Here is a 16380-nt window from a genome sequence, read left to right on the forward strand (position 1 = left end):
ATACTCCTCAAACTGATCTACAGATTCAATACAATACCTATCAAAGTCTCAATCGTTTTTTTACAGAAACTGAGAAGCTAATCCTCAAATTCAGATGGAAATGCAACAGGCCTAGAATAGGTAAAACAATTAAAAAAAAAACTTGGAGCACTCATTCTTCCTGGTTTGAACTTATTACAAAATTAGAATAAGCAAGACAGTGTGGTACTGGCATAAATACCTAAAATATACATAATGTGTGTGTATATATATATATATATATATATATATATATATATATATATATAATATATACGATTTGGGAAACAAAAGCAGAAGAAAAATAGTTACATTTCCTTACTATTTACAGCCCATTGACAAGTCCTTGAAATAGGCAGAATGACATTCCTTTAGAGACTCACCTGCCTTGATCTTAATACTTTGCTAAGGGCAAAAGGCAATCTTAGCCCACCAGGATCCTATAAGTCTACTTTAAAGGACAAAAATTCCTTTAGAAACTTCCTTTATCTCTACCCCCACAGATACATGTTGGCAATCATCCCTCAAGCATAAGACCCACTGATATATATCTGTAGGGTCTCGTGACTAAGGTTTTATTAGGCAGTAATAAATGACCTTTTCCCAACAATACATTGCCCCTCAAGGTCCTGGAAATCTTGCTTCCAAAATTCCTTAGAAACTTAGGCTATCCCTAACCCCCTCCCAACTAGAAAATATATAATGGCCCACTCCTCATGACCCCAGGACCCCTCTTTCTGCCCACAGGTCCTGCCCCTTGCTTTAATAAAACTACCTTTTTGTACCAAAGATGTCTCAAGAATTCTTTCTTGGCCATCGGCTTTGAATGCTAAGGTCATTCCTACATTAATATATATACAAAATACATAAATACATAATATAAGTAAAATATATAAAAGGAATAAGGTTGAGAATCCAGAAATAAACCTATTTTGTTAGGTTCAACAATTTACATTTATTGTCGATTGATTCATGACATAGGTACCACAACAATTTAATGAGGAAAGGATATTTTCAGTCATGATGCTAGGATAATTGGATATCCATATAGAAAAGTTAGAATATCTCACAAGACACACAAAATTAAACTCAATATGGATTATACACTCAGTATAGGAGCTAAAACTATAAAACATAGAAATATATCTTTTTTACCTTGTATTAAGCAAAAGGTTCTTATATATGACTTCAGGAGTATAAGCAACATCAAAATTAAAAATTTATGTGCCTCTTCAGATTACTAACTAGTTCTTAAAAAAAATTATGTGCCTCAAAAAATCTTTTAATTTTCTTAATTTTTAATTTATTATTTATCAAAATATATTTGATATAAACATTGTGTAAATTTAAGGTATACAACATGTTAATTTGTTGCCTTTATATATTGTAATATGACTGCCATTGCAGTGATAATCAGCATCTCTATCACATCACATAATTATCATCTCTTTTCAGTGGTTGGAATAATTAAGATTGAGTCTCAGCAAGTTTGATGATTATAATACAATTTTATTGATGTCAAAGAACATCATCAATAAAGTAAAAGACATTCCATAAAATGTGGGAAAATATTTGCAAATCATGTATTTGCTAAGGAAGCTGTACCCAGAATATACAAAAAACACTTAAACAATTCAACAATACAGAGACAAATGACCCAATTAGAATAATGCGCAAAGGATTTGGATAGATAATTCCCCCAAGAATGAATACAAATACCCAATGAACAGATCAAAAGATGCTCAACATCACTTATCACCATTGAAATGCAAATATAAACCACAATGAGCTGCCACTTTACACCTATAAGAGTAGCTAAAAAAGATAGTGAGTACTGGTAAAATGTAAAGAAATCAGAACTCTCCTACATTGCTGGTGGAAACAAAATGGCAGCCACTTCAGAACACATTTTGGCAGCTTCTCAAAATGTTAATGGAGAATTACCATATGACCAGCAATTCTGCTTCTAGGTATAAACCCATGAAAAATGAAAATTTGTCCACACAAAAACCTGTAAACAAATATTCATAGCATCATTAAGCATAATGGCCCAGGAGTGAAAACAACCAAGTATTTCCCAGCTGATAACACATAAACAAAATGTGGTGTATGCATACAATGGAATATTATTTCTTATTTCTTTTAAATGAACTATTGATTCATGTTGCAACATAAACCTTGAAAACATTATGCTAAAATGAAGTCAGTTATGAAAGGCCATTTATTATATGACTCTATTCATATAAAATGTCCAGAATGGCCAATCTGTACAGACAAAGAACAGATTAGGGGTTGCCTGGATCCAGAGGGAAGGCTGGGGGGTTGGAGAATGACGGCTAAGGGGTGCAGGGTTTCTTGTTGGGGTAATGAAAATGTTCTAAAATCGACTTTGGCGATTGTTGCACAAGTCAGCTACTATACTAGAACCCACTGAAGTATACACCCTACGTGGGTGAATGACATGATAGATGAATTATATCTCAATAAAGCTGTTAAAAAAGAAAATTTCAAAAAAAATTATAACCCTTGCTTACATTTTTATTTCTAATGCTTTTTAAATGAATATGCAACCTCAAAAGAGCCCTTGAGAAAATTCTGCTCTTAAATCTTAGATCTGGAAACATGGCCTAGAACAGTGTAATTGGATTTCAAAGTAACAAAATCATCTCAGAATTTCTCTCTGAAGCTCTGCTCTCCTTACCTATATGCCAATTTTAGCATCATTCCTAGAAAGGACTAATAAGTGGATCCTTACTGCAGGTAACATGTAAGAAACATTGACAATTTTCCCATTTCATAAGCAAGTTCTAGCCATTGTACTCTGTGGGCAACTCTTGGTTATGTGTTGCTATATTGGTAATGTTAACTACAATGCATACTGTAAGGTTTTCTTTGTTCAAGTAGGATTTTAAAAAAATCACTCAGGTCTAATTCACATACAACAGTGGATTCTTCTCAGGTTTACAACACAGTTATTTGATATTTGTATATCTTGTGACATGATCACCACAGTAAGTTGTCATATATAATTGTCATATATAATTACAGAATTTTCCTTTCCTTGTGATGGGAACATTTTGCTCTCTTAACAACTTTCAAATATGCAATAGTTGATTAACTATAGTCACAAGGCTGTACATTACATCGTCATGACGTTTATTTTAAACAGAATGTTTTTGCCTTTTGATTCCCTTTACCCAGTTCACCCACTCCTCACCTCCCACCTCTGGCAACCACCAATCTGCTTTCACTATCTATGAGCTTTTTATTTTTTTTCACATATAAGTGATATCATGTGATATTTGTCTTTGACTTATTTCACTCAGCATAATGCCCTCAATATCTATTTATGTTGCTGGAAGTGGCAAGATTTATTCTTTTTTATGATCAAATAACATTCTATCTTACAAACATATACCACCTTTTCTTTGTTCATTCATCAGTGAACACTTAGGTTGTTCTTATATCTTGCCCATTATAAATAATCCTGCAATAAACATGGGGATGCATATATTCTTTTCAAGTTGTGCTTTCATTTTCTTCAGATAAATGCCCAGAAGTGGAATTCCTGGATCATATGGTAATTCTTTTTTTAATTTTTTGAGGAAATCCTATACTGTTTTCCACGTGGCTGTACCAATATACATTCCCACCAATAGTGCAGGAGGGTTCCCTTCACTTTACATCCTCACCAGCTTTTGTTATTTCTTACCTTTTTGATAACAGCCATTCTAACAGGTATGAGGTAATAACTCACTGTGGTTTTGATTTGCATTTCCCTGATGTTTAGAGATATTGAGCATCTTTTCATGTATCTGCTGGCTTTTTGTTAAGTCGTCTTTGGAAAAAGATCCTCTGCTTATCTTTTAATAAAAAAAATTTTTTTTTTGCAGTTGGGTTGTAGTTGTAGTGTTTTGGATATTAACTCCTCATCAGATAGATGATTTGCAAATATTTTCTCCCATTTGTAGGTTAACCTTTTTATTTTGTTGATGGTTTTCCTTACTGTCCAGAAGCTTTTTAGTTTGATATGGCTCTACTTATTTTTTTGTTTTTTTGTTTTTTGTTTTTTGCCCCTTTGTTTTTAGAGTCAGCAAAAATCCATATATTAAGGAGTTTATCACCTATGTTTTCTTCTAGGAGTTTTATGATTTCAGGTCTTATATTCAAACCTTTAATATTCAGGTCTTATATTCAAACCTTTCTTAATATTTAAGATTTCAGGTCTTATATTCAAACCTTTAATATTCAAACCAATAACCTCTAATAAAATTAACTTTAGTTAATTTTAATTAATTAAATAAATAGTGTAAGATAGTAGTCCAGTTTCATTCTTTTGGATGTGCCTATCCAGTTTTCCCAACATCAGTTATTGAAGAGACTGTCTTCTCCCCATTGCATGTTCTTGTCTCTTTGTTGTAAATTAAATGACCATATAGTGTGGATTTGCTTCTGGGATCTCTATTCTGTTCCATGATCTATATGTCTCTTTTTAGGACAATGCCATACTGTTTTGATTACTACAGCTTTGTGGTAGACTATGAAATCAAGGAGTGTCGTGCCTCCAGTTTTGTTCTTTCTGAAGATTACTTTGACTACTTGGGGCCTTTTGTGCATCCATACAAATTTTAGGATTGTTTGTTCTATTTCTATAAAAAAAAATACCATTGGAATTTTGATGAGTATTACACTGAATCTGTAAGTTGCTTTGAGTGGAAGGGAGATTTCAACAACTGTGATTCTTCCAATCCATATGCATGAAATATCTTTCCATTTATTTGTGTCTTATTTAATTTCTCTCATTGGTGTCTTACAGTCTTCAATGTATAGGTCTTTCACATCCTTGGTTAAATTTATTCTTATGTATTTTTTGATGTAATTGTAAATGAGATTTTTTTTATTTGTTTTCTGATACTTCACTATTAATGTACAGATATGCAACATATTTCTGTAAATTGATTTTATATCTGCAACTTTACTGAATTATTTGGTGGTTGTAACATGTTTGGGGCAGAGTCTTTAGGGTTTTGTATATATAATATGTCATTGCATATAGTCACAAATTTACTTCTTTTCCAATTTAGAAAACTTTTAATTCTTTTTCGTTCCACTCCTGTGACTAGGACTTCCAATTCTATGTTAATTAAAAGTGGTGAGAGTGGGCATCCTTGTTTTGTTTCTGATATTAAAAGGAAAGCCTTTAGCTTTTCACCATTGAATATGATATTAGCTGTGGGCCTGTCATAAGTGGCCTTTATTACATTGAGGTATATTCCCTCCATACCCATTTTGTTGAAAGTTTTTATTACAAATGGTTATTGTCAACCATTTTTTTTTCCTGCATCTATTGAAGTGATCATATAATTTTTATCCTTCATTTTGCAAATCTGGTATATCACATTGATTGATACACACATATTTAACCATCCTTGTATCCCTGGAATAAAAACCACTTGATTACTGTGTATGATCTTTTTAATGTATATTTGAATTCAGTTGGCTAAAATTTTGTTGAAGATTTTTTCATCTAGATTCGTCAGGGATACTGACCTGTAATTTTCTTCTCTTCTGGTGTCCTTGTCTGGTTTTGGTATCAGGGTAATGCTGGCCTTGTAAAATACGTTCGGAAGTGTTCTCTCCTCTACTTCTTGGAAGAGTTTGAGAAGGACTGGTATTAATTCTTCTTTGAATGCTTGGTAGAATTCACCAGTGGAAGCTCTTGCTCCTGGACTTTTGTTTTTTTGGGAGGATTTTGATTACTGATTCCATCTTCTTACTAGTAATTGGTCTATTCAGATTTTCTCTTTCATCATGATTCAGTCTGAGAAAACTCTAGGAATTTACCCATTTTTTCTAGGTTAACCAATTTGTTGGCAGATATTTATAATATGTAAAGAACATCTGAAAAGTCATTGAGGGGTACCTGGGTGGCTCAGTGGGTTAAGCCTCTGCCTTTGGCTCAGGTCATGATCTCAGGGTCCTGGGATCCCGCATCAGGCTCTCTGCTCAGCAGGGAACCTGCTTCCCCCTCTCTCTCTGCGTGCTGCTCTGCCTACTTGCGATCTCTCTCTCTGTCAAATAAATAAATAAAATCTTTTTAAAAAGTCATTGAAAAATAACCTTCTCAACTTACAATAGGGTTATATCCTGATAAACCTATCGTAAGTTGAAAATATTGTAAGTTGAAAATACATTTAATAAACTTTATCTTCCAAACATCATAGCTTAGACAAAACTATTTAATGTGCTCAGAACAATAACAACAGCCTACAGTCAGGTAAAATCATCTAACACAAAGCCTATTTTATGATAAACTATTTAATATCTCATGTTATTTTATTGAATACTGTACTGAAAGTGAGAAACAGAACAGTTGTATGGGTACAGACTATTGTTTACCCTCATGACCATGTGGCTGATGGGGAGCTGTGGCTTCCTGCCCCTGCCCAGCATCATGAGAATATCATACCGCATATTGCTAGCTTGGTAAAATCACAAATTTAAAATTCAAAGGATAATTTCTATTGAATGCATGTTGCTTTCGCATCACTGTAAAATCAAAATATCATAAGCCGAACCCTAGTAAGTTGAACCTCTGTAACTCTATTATTTCATGTAGCTTGTCTTTGACTCTAAGGTCAGTTATCTGCTTATATTATGGTAGGTAACAGTTACTTTATGAACATATAATTAATGAGTATGAACACACACATAAATCTTCATACTTGCTATACCATCAGTGACAAAACTCATGACACTTTCTATAAAGCTTTTCCATTCTGGAAATATGTTTTCAATCACACTCAATGTAATGTAAACTGTGAAAGACTCAGAAATACCTAAGTAATGAGAAAAGTAGAAGCACAGAATTAGTCATTATTTCATTCTGCTGTTGAATTCAAACTCTTGATTGAATGTTTAGTTTCCATATATTCACATCTAGAAGGAATTATCTTTAAACAAATAAACTATTTGTTTAGAAGCTATTGTCTTGAGGTTTAATTAGTGAGAACAAAGTATGTTTTGGTTGGATAGTCTGTTTATAATTCATTTTCACAGAATGTGAAAAATTAACATGAAATTTTTCTTGAAAAAGTCATGTTCTAATTAATGTCCTAACTGTAAGTAGTTTCAAATTAAAAATATTAAAGTAGTTTAATGCTGTAAACACTAGTCCCTTACTTTACTTACTTGAAGTTCTCAATCTCTTTATGTGCCATCAATTAGTGATGTATTTTAACTTTGAAATAATATCTATATGTCTCAATGATTAATGGATTTTCAACATCGAAAACATTTAAGATTATTTTCCACCCCAACTGATATCTAGAATATTCTATCCATCTAAAATGCATATTCAGATGTCAAAAATAAAATCAAATGGTATATCTGTTTATGTACCTGAAATTAACTGAATGTGATGATAACCTTTGTGAGCAAATCAACTGAAGATGAAAAAATGACATGGTATTAAGCGTTCACTATTTGGCTTCACAAATACTGAAGCTGAACCCAAGGCTGAAGAAAGATTAGTGGCCAGTCACTAAGACCAAAGTTGAACTAGGCACACATGAAGAAGGCACCTACAAAGCCAAGGTAAAAGCATGTCACTCAACATCCTTTGAATACTTGCCAGGCATTAATGAGGCCATCCAGACATTCCAGAGAATGTGTGAACTTTACAGTTTGCCTGAAACAAATACATATACACAAAGAAAGGTATTCTTAATGTTCTTTCCTTGAGGCAGCCAACATCATTAATATTTATTTTCTTGCAAAGCCACAAAAACTTGCAAATAGCCTCTGCTTTCTCTTACAAATCTACTTTTAAGAGACAACAATATATGCAAACTGTGACAATTCTCCAAATAAATGTCTTTATTTAAAAGAAAAAAAAATCTCAAATTGTGACAGAGACTTTTCAAACTAGTCTGCTCCATCTCTCCATTAACTGCCTTTTTTATTGTATTTCACTCTGGTAATACCATTGACTGGTTCATATCAACTGAGCTATTAAAACAGATATCTGCAAATGCAACCTGGATGTGGCACTCTTTACATTCACATTGAACATGTAGGGGAATTCAGAACTATTAGTTTAGATTTCCAAAGAGAAGGTGAAATATGTGAATCAATGTGATTTACGTGGTTTGGAATGTATTTTGGAGAAGATATTTATTCTGTGTCTTTTGTACACCTTAAAATGTTAGACGCCAAATACTCCTCTCCTTTTCTAACCATGTTCACTTTATGCCCACTCTCTCTGCAGTACGCAGCATTTCTACTGACATCAAAGCAAGTTCTAACCTCTGATGCATTCTTCAGTCTGGGGATGGAGAGGCAGCTTTCAATAGAACTCCTTTCCCATAGGTTTCATCATAAACATATTCTATTTCAAAGTTAGTCAATATTTAAGGCAAGGAGAGAAAAACTCCCAGAGTAAACTACATCTTAAACTATCTAAACCATGAAAGTGAACACACACGGAATAGATCTATTTAAGTGTTTTGTCAATATCAGCTTTAGTATTGCCACTGGGCTTTATAAAAATTTTAGGACTTAGTTTTGTTTTGTTTTTTTAACAGAAGCTTTGGAGCTAAATTTAAGTTACTGTTATCCATCTGAGAGTGAACATATTTTTTAAAGTCTGAGTTATCATTTGAAAGAGTTTAAGGGCTATAACTAGCTCCTCCAAGGATGTCCATGCAGATTTTTGCATTCTCCTTTTTGAACTCCCCACAAGATATATCCATTGTATTTTATTGTCGACCAAAATTCTTCCTGAGCTGCCTTAATCATATTTCCTTTGGCATGGAACAACCCTGAAAAGGATATGGGATGAATAAAAAAACATTCATGAGTTTTTACAAAGTAAACCCGTGGGTTTGTTTTAAAAACAAACACTAAATGTTGTTTCAGGAAAGTCTTGCCATTTCAGTAGAAGTTGTAAAGGAAAAATTTTTAACATCACTATCACATATTGGGTTTATAGCGCCCTCTCCAAACATAGCCTTTTTTATTTTCTCCTTTTAAGGAAAAAGATGCATGTGTGTGTGTGTAAATATACACAAATGTTTAAGTGAATGTTTAAAAAAATATTCACTTAACAAAAAGATGCATGAAACATAAACACTGAACAAATGTATATGGATTAAATCAGAGTTTAGAAAAATAGTTCCCAAGGTTTTCAAAGCTAAAAAAAAAAAAAAAAATCTTAACGTTATGAAAAACAAGATTAGCTCTACACTGTCCCATCAAGTTTCTTAACAAAGCATAGTGAAATAATTTACATAAAAAAGGGGAAAGTGTGGAAATGGTCAGCTTGGGGAAGCCAGTAGGCAATTTTATCACATAGTTATGTATTCAGGAACTATCAATTAATTTACCAGAAAATAATATCTTATAATAGAAGACCAACTAAAATACTCATTTACCAGTTCTTATGAACTGGAATGACCATGAACTAGATAGAGTTTAGAACTTTTCCTCACACAAAAGGTTTCTTCTGGAATTTTGCATCCTTACTATCTCTTATTAAATCTACATGATAGCACTCAAGTTTTCTCCTCCAAGTTTGTTTTCTGATTCTTAGTCCCTTTCTGTCTGTCCCTCTACTACCCAGTATTTACCTTCATCATTGTATTTCTCACCCTATAATTTTTGGTTTAACTCTGTTTTTTCCACTAGGCTACAAGTATGTTGAAAGCATAGGTATGTCTCCTCCATTTTTGTATATCCAGTGCATAAACCACAGTAGTGACTCATTCAGGGTTTTTGAATGAATGCCATGAGTAGCAGTGTCTGGGAAAGATGAAGCATATAGAAACTACCACTGATCGTGTGCTTATCTTGACCTAGCCCTCTGCTAGACAGTTAAGTATTTTACTCATTTATTTCTCACATCAACACAGTAAAGTGGCTATTTTATGTATGGATATGCTCAAATTTTAAGAGACTGAGTAGCGTGATCTGGTCTTCAACAAGAAGTTATAAACTCTGCATTTTAAACCCAACAATTCTCTTTTTTATTTTATTTTTTCAGTGTTCCAAGAGTCATTGTTTATGCACCACACCCAGTGCTCCATGCAATACGTGCCCTCCATAATACCCACCACCAGGCTCACCCAACTTCCTACCCTCTGCCCCTTCAAAACCCTCAGATTGTTTTTCAGAGTCCATAGTCTCTCATGGTTCATCTCCCCTTCCAATTTCCCTCAACTCCCTTCTCCTCTCCATCTCCCCATATCCTCCATGTTATTTCTTATGCTCCACAAATAAGTGAAACCATATGATAATTGACTCTCTCTGCTTGAGTTATTTCACTCAGCATAATCTCCTCCAGTCCCGTCCATGTTGCTACAAAAGTTGGGTATTCATCCTTTCTGATGGAGGCATAATACTCCATCGTGTATATGGACCACATCTTCCTTATCCATTCATCCACTGAAGGGCATCTTGGTTCTTTCCACAGTTTGGCGACCGTGGCCATTGCTGTTATGAACATTGGGGTACAGATGGCCCTTTTTTTCACTACATCTGTATCTTTGGGGTAAATACCTAGTAGTGCAATTGCAGGGTCATAGGGAAGCTCTATTTTTAATTTCTTAAGGAATCTCCACACTGTTTTCCAAAGTGGCTGCACCAACTTGCATTCCCACCAAGAGTGTAAGAAGGTTCCCCTTTCTCCACATCCTCTCCAACACACATTGTTTCCTGTCTTGTTAATTTTGGCCATTCTAACTGGTATAAGATGGTATCTCAATGTGGTTTTGATTTGAATCTCCCTGATGGCTAATGATGATGAACATTTTTTCATGTGTCTATTAGCCATTTATATGTCTTCTTTGGAGACATGTCTGTTCATGTTTCCTGCCCATTTTCTGATGCGATTTTCTGTTCCTTGAGTGTTGAGTTTGAAGAGTTCTTTATAGATCTTGGATATCAGCCCTTTGTCTGTAGTGTCATTTGCAAATATCTTTTCCCATTCCGTGGATTGCCCTTTGCTTTGTTGACTGTTTCCTTTGCTGTGCAGAAGCTTTTGATCTTGATGAAGTCCCAAAAGTTCATTTGCCCTTTTGTTTTTTCCTTTGCCTTTGGAGACATGTCTTGAAAGAAGTTGCAGTGGCCAATGTCGAAAAGGTTACTACCTATGTCCTCCTCTAGCATTTTGATAGATTCCTGCCTCATGTTGAGGTCTTTTATCCATTTTTGAGTTTATCTTTGTGTATGGTGTAAGAGAACAGTCGAGTTTCATTCTTCTATACATAGCTGACAAATTTTCCCAGCAGCGTTCACTGAAGAGACTATCTTTTTTCCACTGTAAGTCCAACAATTTTTGATTCCAAAGATCCCTGCTTTCTTCCTGAACCCTGCTGCTTCCAAGGAGTAGCCTTGAACTTAGAAAGTAGATTATTCAGGAAAAAAGTAAGGTTCTATGGAGACTGCCCAGAAATAGTTTTACATTCTTAATCTTCATGCTGCTGTTTCTTGTTTATCCCTGTGTCATCAGGGACTACGTTTTTAAATACTTCCCACTTTTTGAAGTAGGATAATTTCTTTGACTCAAGCTTAGATTCCCTTCTCTTTGAAACTTTCATTAGAAGTCCATTCTCCTACTAATTTCAAAAGGACTCTGGTGCAGAAGGTTGACTAATCATAGGACTCATTTCATGGTACATTATCAGCATTGGCCCACACAAACCCACACTTGCTTTATTTATCATTCCATTATGTTCCCACAGCCCAGGCCCTTCCCCCTCTACCACAGGCAAACATTCTAATGTGTTTAACATGGTTTTGTTGGTATGTGTTTTTTTAAAAAATGCTTCTTTCTTGTAGACACATATTTTTAATTTATATAAATTGTGTTTTGTTGTACATCATATTCTTTTTATTTTTTTGTAAACACTACAATTTAAAAATACATCTTTATTGGCATGTATATATTTAACACATTGTTCCACAGTCTGCATCAAATTTTCTATCAGAACCACCTGGAAACACTCAGCCTTACCTCCTTCTCCTATTTATCAAAGCATATGGAAAACAAATAAATGGAAGGCAAATCAATTTAGAGTCACCTAATCTTTCACCAATGGACATTAAAGTAAGGTATATAGAATACGTTAAACTATACTGATTAAGGTATATAGAATACATTAAACTATACTGCTCAGAACATTCACATGTTCATATTTGGGAATTTTGTAGGGTTATTACTTGATATGCAACATATGGGATGAGGTAGAGAAATTAAAAAGAATCTGGGATAATAAAATGATACGAATTAAAGATGGGTTATGGAGTGGCTATTAGAACTAAAATAAAAGAATAATTTTTTTAAATCACTGATGAATAATAGCATTTACTTTGAAGACAAGGAAGTATCATCATTTAAACAAGTTTTATAGATTCTTCTTTACAATCTTCTTAATTTCATCCTCCTTCAAAAAGTAATGGAGCACTAACTTTGAGACAGTCATTTTATTTTTTTTTAAGATTTTATTTATTGATTTGACAGAGAGAGATCACAAGTAGGCAGAGCAACAGGCAGAGAAGAGGGGGGAAGCAGGCTACCTGCTTAACAGAGAGCCCGATGTGGGGCTCGATTCCAGGACCTTGAGATCATGACCTGAGCCAAAGGCAGAGGTTTAACCCACTAAGTCACCCAGGTGCCCCTCATTTTAATTTAAACAACCCCCAAAATTTGAAGTCATTACCCTAACTTATTAATAAAGAAGCTAAGATATTGAGGAATAAGCAAAAAGATGTCGAGTTAAGGCAAAGCAGGAAAGAAATGATTCAAGCCTCAAGTTGGACGAGCACAGGCTTTGGTCAGAAATACTTGACTCAAGTCTCAATCCTGCTACTTAACTATTCTCTGACATTTTGCAAGTTACCCGCACTCTCTGCCTTAGCTCCTTATCTGTACAATGAAGTTATTGATGCCTACTTAAGTAATTGCTGTGGCTATTAGAAACAAAACATGGAGAGTATCCAGAACAGTGTCCACCATTAGCTGGTACATATGTATGTAAGTATTTCCTCACTCTCACTAAACTCACACATTTCATGGAAAGTGGCATTAGAACACACATTTTGGGGGGATAAATTCAGAACTTGTCCCAGGAAAATAGTTCTATCTTTAATTAATCAACATGTGATATACTTCAAAATCACCTGTGTCTAATCTATTTTGTGTCTTTACTTGCCTTGTTCTTCCTTTCCAATACTAATTGACGACAGTAGTCTTCCTCTACTAGCGGAGCAATCTTCCTTCTTGTCTTTTGCCTGGATCATATTAGTCATTTTCCCAAGAGAGCACCATATTTAAAATCCTTCACAACCTGGACTCCACCTACTTTTCAAATTCATCTTTCTAATACCTGCGCTATAACTTGGGAAAGGTCTGGTCTTTATTCTGCTTTCATTTTTACTTATCAATTGCCATGCCCCCAAATAGCAATCTCCCTGCTTCTTCATTTCAAATTTTCATCTATCCCTCAAGGCTCCTAAAGCCTTTACTTCCTTGTAACTTGATGTGTGTAGGACATCATTTTTTTTTCTCTTCTCATATGGCATTTACATAGAACTTTAAATTGTAGATATTTATATTAATTCATTCTCCAAGGTTAAGTAAAGCTTGTTGAAAACAGGAACTGTCTTACTCGTTTCTTGTCAGCTGTTACACCTCATATGTGAGAAGTTACACAGAGTTGGTGCTTAGCCAATATTAGTTGGACATAATTAAATTAAGAGCCTGAAGGTTTTCATTCGTGGGCTGCTGGAACTGTGTTTCTGAAACCACTTTAATCTTCCAGGTGACTTCTATAAAAGCAAAAGTAACTTTCAAGAAAATGATAAAGAACAACTGGTGAATAAAAGAGTTAAACTTTGAGGAAGCAGTGACAGCATTCATTTGCTTCAGCCAAGACAGACTCAACAATGCAATCAAGAGCTATTGAAGTGAGCTGGGATCCTTGGTGAAACAACATTGCATAATATCTCACAGTGGCTCTAAGTCACCACAGTGCAGTGGGTTAAAGCATTTTCCACTTGGAATCCAAGGCAACTTAAAAGGGTTATTGATTTTTTTCCTCTACTTATAAATGAGACTCACATATTAGGAGTGAGAACTGCAGACACAACATAATGACCTTTCTACTTGGTTTCTTTTTCCTAACATAAACAGAATCACTTTCAGTGGTTAAGAGGATATTAAGCAGTAAATCTTGTAATTATGTGTGTGACGGTCTGTACCTTGAGAGCAAAAGTTAGCAGTCACATTTTTAATTTTTAAAATCTCAGTTCTGTTCACTTAGCATTAGAAATCTCAACATCTAATTGTGTGTTGCTCTCCCTGCATTGGTGTTGAAAAGCCTTATGTTTGTTCACGCCTCAGCACTAATACACAAGTTCAGCTTGAAACAATCAGTTTACTGAAGACATAACCTTGCATGACCTTGTTCTAGATGTAAGATTTAAAATAAACTTATTGATTCCTGCCATGTTATCTTAAGAGAAAGATTCTAAAATATGAAACAGTGGGGGAGCCCTTATTAAAGCTGTCCCAAAACAAGAGCTAAGAGGTTGATAGGTATTAAAATCAGATTTGTTTTGTACCTGTTGGATTTTGCTGTCATAATTTAATTAGGGACTTTCTGAAAACAAGTTGAGCTTGACGGGTTTCCCTTTTTTTGGTCTAGTTCCTTTCTCAGAGATTTGACTCTTTGGGGGTAACATATTTAAACCATTTCCATTTTGTTTCAGGAAGTTCATTCTTTGTTTGGGTTTTTTGTTGTTTTTGTTGTTGTTTTCTTTCCTGGGTATTCAGTGAAATCTATTATCCCCTATAACACTAGAATGGCAACATACTCGTGTGTGGCTGGCCATCCACACCTACTTCGCTACATGTGATCATAGACATTTTTATGATTTTAAAGGTCCTAGGTAATACTTAATCTATCTAAACATAGTCCCCACTCCCCAATATACACATACATTGCCTGTTCTTATGTCTATAATTCTCCCCTTGAAAACCTATTCAGTTCAGCTTGTTCAGCAACAAATACGTGTTTCACAGATTAATAAGAGCCATTCTATTAAACATCAGAGTGACAAAGATAACAATGTTCTGCAATTTAACCAGCACTAATTGTGCACCAAGCACAGTGCTGTGTGTTTTATATCAATATATTCTCTCATTTCATCCTTACAACATCACAAGGCAGTAAGTTTTAGAACCCTCATTTTCCATAGGAAGAAAGTGAGGTTCACAGAGTTAAGTCCTTAGCTGAGGTCACAGAACTAATCAGTGCCAAAATGAGCAAATTTTTTTGATTCCAAAGGTTGGGGTCTACCTGAATAAGAAAGTCCTCTGGGTGATTGAGAGGGAGAAAATGGAAGTAATTCTTAAGAGTTTGGGGAATAAAAGCTTTCCATTTTGGCAAGGATTCCATTTTTTTTAAGATAAGAAAACAGGTTCAGAGAATGTTTTTAACTTTCTAAGCTTATAACCCTAATGTGTCAGTTATCCATTTGTAATGTCCTGTCACACATCTGTGCTTCACTGCCTGCTCGTCATAGAAATAGACCCTGTGTGTTAGTTTGCAAGGGCTGCCATAACATAGTACCACAAACTGGGTTAAACCACAGAAATTTATTTTCTATTTATTTATTTTCTCATAATTCTGGAGGCTAGGAGTCTGAGATTGGATCTCCACAGAGTGGGTTTCATTCTGAGGCCTCTCTCCTTGGCTTGTAGATGGTCATCTTCTCCCATTACCTTCAAGTCTTCCTTTGTACAGGTCTGTATCCTAGCCTCCTCTTCTCATAAGAACACCAGAAATGGTGGATTAAGGCCTACCCTAATAACTCATTTAACCTTAAAGGTCTATTTAAAGACCCTATCTTCTTGGGGCGCCTGGGTGGCTCAGTGGGTTAAAGCCTCTGCCTTCTGCTCCTGTCATGATCCCTGGGTCCTGGGATCCATTGAGCCCCGCATTCCGTTCTCTGCTCAGCAGGGATCCTGCTTCCTCCTCTCTTTCTCTCTCTCTGCCTGCCTTTCTGCCTACTTGTGATCTCTGTCAAATAAATAAAGTCTTAAAAAAAAAAAAAAAGGACCCTATCTTCAAATACAATCGATTCTGAGGGACTAAGGGTTAGAATGTCAAAAGATGAATTTGGGAAAGCACAACTCCACTCGCAGCCCCCTGTACATATGTCTTCTTTGCATCTGTATGGTATGAAGCTATTTCAGGAAGAGGTGCTGACGGCACACTGCAAGGGAGGGGTTTCTTCTCCCAGTTCTCATGGGCTCCTCCAAACCGGCTCATGGAGCGTATGCCACACAGCTTCTGCCGT

Source organism: Meles meles, chromosome 4 (assembly GCF_922984935.1).
Source record: "Meles meles chromosome 4, mMelMel3.1 paternal haplotype, whole genome shotgun sequence".
NCBI lineage: Eukaryota > Metazoa > Chordata > Mammalia > Carnivora > Mustelidae > Meles > Meles meles.